Source organism: Morone saxatilis, unplaced genomic scaffold, assembly GCF_004916995.1.
Source record: "Morone saxatilis isolate NCDOM2014 unplaced genomic scaffold, NCSU_SB_2.0 Contig12, whole genome shotgun sequence".
NCBI classification, from domain to species: Eukaryota; Metazoa; Chordata; class Actinopteri; family Moronidae; genus Morone; species Morone saxatilis.
In genome coordinates this window covers 18,181,575-18,187,007 of record NW_023339674.1, presented here as the reverse complement: position 1 = coordinate 18,187,007, position 5,433 = coordinate 18,181,575, and positions in this window count along the sequence as shown.

Genomic DNA, 5,433 nt, shown 5'->3' with positions numbered 1-5,433 from the left:
ATAATAATAATAATAATAGCAGTGGGGGTTGATTATCATGTAAAGTGTATTCTACTACCAGATCTTAATATTCAAAGGTGCTACAGTCTACATAATGCATCACAACAACAAAAATAAGCAAATGCAAATTGCAACAAAAAAAAAAGGATTCATTTTATTGGCACATAGGCTGCTCATTGTGATGAGAGAGCAAAGCAGCCCAGATGTTCTTTTGAGCGGAACCCCTCAAGCTCTGCCATGGTTGATTCCTCAGACATTATGAGTGAGGTGGGAGAAGGTCCCTGTAACATGTTTGCAGGACAGCCTTAAGCAAGAACACCTCACAACACAAAAATGTCAAATAATCCCTTTCTCAAAGAAGGTGCATACAAACAGATGGATTCCTTTTGTATGCAAAAGAACGGCAAGCAATTAATGCGAATGACCTCTAGACGTCACACAAAAACACTTGGCGACAGTGGCTGGTTAACAAAGGTGTACAGTATGATGGTAACAGAAGAACCCCATAGACATTGTTTGGGCAAAAGTAGTTTTAACAACCTATACAACCTTAAGAAGCTGAAAATATTGCTAAGCAGCTTCACTATGTTAAAAGATGTCTTCATGGATGGTGCTATGGTAGATAAAATGTGAGAAAAGTTCTCTATGGTGGCCCAATGTGGTTCCCTTCCAATGAACGAAAACACAGGGCAGTGCTCTATATGTTAGAAAAGGGTTTGCAACTGTCTTACCCTAAATGCATCATGACTTTCTGCACACTGGTGCCCTCTCTATTTTCTTCACCCCTCCCCCTCAGACAGCCACCACTGTTCATTTACTTTTTAGCTTTGGTTTGATCTTCCAACTGCTTTGGGTATTTTAGCTTTCTCTTCACCAGTCCCTTGTTCACTTTAGGTCTAGGTAATCCATTTTTCACTTGACAGTGTGTAATCAGATTGTCAGAGCGTAACTCAGTCGACCATACAGAGCAGTGAAGCACAATCAATTAACTGAGAGGTTCATGTGCAGGTAAGCAGTAAATGTTTCTGTCATACAGATCTTAGAGTTTACTGACATGGCTCTGAGAAGTTTTCTTTAGTGGTATCACTACTTGCAAACATTTGTGGCTTTAGACTTTAATTTAAAAAAAAATGCCTTAAGTCTATGTATCACCAAATGAGGTAACAGTGGTAATTGAGCCAATGACCAACTGATGTAACTGTGGCAACAGGAAATGCAATGTGTTTGCCAGCTGACCACTATCGTTCATCAAAAATGCGTTTCTCAAAAACAAGACAACTGTCATTTTCTGCATTTTTGACAGCAGATCAGTTTAAAATATGTCAAGTAATGGAACAGGAATGAGCAGCCACAGTGAGCTGTTAGATGAGGAGCTGCAGGCGACACGCTGCACACCTCCAACCTCTCAGCAAGGTAACCAAGTCCTTTCACTGGGCCCTGTGGTTCACAGACTCATGCCGTGTACAGCATAATAACAGATCACGGTTGCTCACTCAATGTTAGGAAAAGGCTAATTACTGCCTTACATCTTCATTAAAACGATGACAGTGTGTCTGGCTGCACCGTAAACTTACCGTAAATCTTGCTGTTGGAATTACAGTGTTTTGGTGCCAGGTGTCAACAAATCTAAATCTTAAGGATTACAACTTAAATACACTGCACTATGTCACAGCTTTTCTTTAAGAAACTATCTATCTATCTATCTTAATCTTAAAGATTCATGCCCTTAGGAATATCAGAAGAACATCACAAACAGCTTGAAATAAAAGATAATAGAGTCCTGTTCAGGGTCGCAGGGTGCTGGAACCCACACTGGCACCACAAGGCTAAAACATCACATTTCACGCAGGTCATTTTACATGTCAGATTCATCTGACCTGCATTTATGTATGAGGAAAGCAGCACCCTGAAGAAATGCAGACACAGGTAGAACATGACTAAAGCTACTGTAACTTTTTTAAAGTCAAATCGTCCTTTTTCATCTTTTTAACTGTCCAAGTAAAATCCAAGTGAATCCTTCTATTAAAGCAATTTCATTGCAGCCTGACTGAATAATATAAAGAATTTCCCATTTTGTTGTTTCCAGTGCGTGAAATGGAATTTAATGAATAAGCCACTTCAAAAACAAAATACTCTAAATAAAGCAATTTGAAGGTGTAGAATGGATGTCTCCTTATTTATAAGATGATTTGTTCCCATCTAATTACTATGCTGGAGCTGTTTATTCTCCCATAAATGTAATTTCTTTTTCCCAGCATTATTTGGCATCTTAATGGGGAACTGAAACTTTACTGATCTGCGATAAACTGTGATAAGTTTTGTGATATCAGATTTCTATGGCAGTACGGGAACAACACAATCAGGTTAGTATTGTTACATTACGCAGTCCTTTACTGCTGCTTTGCTGATAACATCAGTGTTGGTTGTGTATGCTGATACTGTTTAATGCCACTGCCATGAAACTAGCGCCCCAAGTGTGTTTGTATGGTACATATCCTAGAAATAAGTGTTACAAGCAAACGTGTTACTAGATAATAAAGTGGTATAAACACAAGGCTGTGGATTGTCTTTTGTGGAAGACAAGCTGTTCGTTCTGATGCACTGGAGAGCTGAAATCCCACCCCCCTCATGGTTTAGTCTGGTTCACTAAATTTTATTGCTTGTCATTTATCACAAAGGGCCTCTTTCACTTTCTTCCTCATTTTCTGTTCATAGTCCAGTGGGTATCTACTGCTGCTTGTAACATTTGAACTCCCCTGCATGTTAACAAAGACTTATTAGCATTCAACACCTGCATTTCATATCTTTTGACGGTGATAAATCCTCAGTGCATCATGGGAAGTCCTGGCAGTCTAGGCTAACTAAGCCATGGTTCAGGACTCACCTGAGCCAGCCCTAACTATAAGCTTTGTCAAAGAGGAACGTCTTAAGCCTAAATGTGGAGAGGGCGGCTGCCTCCCAAACCAAAACTGGAAGCTGGTTCCAAAGGAGAGGACCTTGATGATCAATCCATCAATCGAAAATCAATTAATATAAACAATTCATATAAACAATATGTAACAGAAATAGTGAGCAAATCTTAATTAGCTTAAACCTCCTTTATTAACAAATAATTGACTAATCCTTTCAGTGCATCTGGTAAGTATTTCTGTACTTAAAGTCTTTTAAACCTATTGTTTCAGTACTTGCACCTGATTTTTGTCCCTTTTCTTCTCCTATTTGTCTTCTGTTTCCCAGTGTAAAAAGCCAAAGCCTCCAACAACAGAAGTGTTTAGACTCTCTCCTAAAAAAAAAAAAAAATAGTGACATCACACAGATCTCAGCTCAGTTATTCATACAGCCTTGATGTTGACCTTAACTCACTCGAGAGTTAATGTAAATGAGCCTATTGTCACATTTCTGGTCTGATATGCTAATACTCTTTCAAAACCAGACCTTGAGTGGTACTTTGCATGCTGGTAGATGCTGCCGCTGTGGTGTATTGTTCAACAGATTTTTTTCTCTTTTATTTAACTACCAGAGCAAAAAAGATACACAAATGCATTGCAAGGTGTTGATACAAATCATATAGTAATACAGTATGCAGCAGAAGAAATATTCTTTACTTAAGTAAAAGTACTAACCACACAGTGTAAATAGTCTGTTACAACTAAAACATTTAAAAGTCCTGCAATGAAAGTGTTATTTGATTAAAATCATGTAAATATAATCAGGAAAATGTAATTGAAGTGCTCAGTGTAAAATGGCCTTGTGACTGATCATTATTATATTTTATATCAGTATTTAGTTACTGGTAATATGCAAAAGAAAAATGTTGCACCAGTACGGATGTGGCAAAACAGTGCACTCCCTGTTAAATATATACAAAGAAAATCTACTTGACTCAACTTACCCATGTTCAACTGTCGGAATAAAAGTGTCAGGTTTTAGTTGAGAAGATGTCACTATAGAGAAAATACAATATTCATATATGCACAACATGTTATAAATAAACACAGGTATCAAATCTCACATCTGTCAGCCGAGTTATTGTACCATACCCACATTATATTCCATATTATTATAGTATGGGGATTTTCAGTAGTTTCTTTCAGGAGAAATTAGTGTTTTCCAGAATTTTATTTTAAATTATGCTTGCCACCTGTGAGGTCTTGCAGTGTTAGAGCTCTTGTCAGACTGGCATTTACTGTAATGATTGGCATTTTGTCTTCAGCATCTGTAAATCTCAGTATGCCGTGGTTTTCAGTGGCTCATTATCATATCTTTTCCCCCAACTTTCAATTAGGAATATGTTGTCATCTGACCCTCATTTCAGATTTCTGGAATATGTAACACAGTGCAGAGTAAATGGGGAATTAATAGTCCTCAGTCAAATGTCATATCAACTCATCAACAACAACAGGCAAAGAGTCTATGCAGTTCATTCATTATGCACGTTTAGCTTTTATTTCCCCTACAGGCCTCTCTACACTCCACAAGGATGGCAACTATCCTTGTTTTTTTTTACATGGAATGGAAATGCTCTGACATACAGTAAATTAATAATAAAAGTAGGTGATGTAGTAACAATAAGCCAAGCACCTGACTGCATCCCTCCAGACACCTTCAAATTAATATTTCACAGTGCTGTCAAACTGCTGACCTTACAGTTTGAAGGCAGTGTCTCCTGAGGCAAAGGTGACGGCACGTGCACAGCAGTACAGTATGCTCTCAGAATTTATGCATCCAGCACTTCACACCCACAACTGACAGACTTACACAATAAACTATGAGTTTATTCTGTTGGGCAGCTGTTTTTCAGCACAATACAGTCTGTGTTTTGGATTCATGCTGGTTACCTAGAAATGTATTATTTTTGGTTTGTTTGTGTTTTGTTTGTTTTATCTTGCTGTGTAGTTCCCAGAAACATCTGGGTTGAGCCAGAGCATGCAGTTCCAACCAGCTCATATTCAGCCAGGAATAGATAATTTCACTAAAACACTCCTGTATAGTTTGTGTAATTCTTGTTATATGGGCAGATCAAAATGTTATTACTCACTGAGATATTGTTAACATTGCACTTTTTTTAGTCTCTAATGTATAATCTTCTTTTCATCTTCCTTACCATGACCTTGTCCAATTTAACATTTAATAAGATTAAGAGTTAGAGACTTAAGGACAGTGGTGCTTTCGTTCATCATTTTAGCTTATCATATTAGCATGCTAACATATGCTAATTAGTACTAAACACAACATAACCTACAACGGAGGCTGATGGGAATGTCATTAGTTTAGCAGGTATTTGTCAAGAAACAACAAATTACATTATTAAGTTGCTGGTGTTGCTAAATAAAAAAGTCAGGAGATCACTAAAGATATAATTATTCATTCTAAATGTCTACACACACACAGCAAAGGGCCACAGGCCGGACTCAAACCCACGGCCACTGCAGC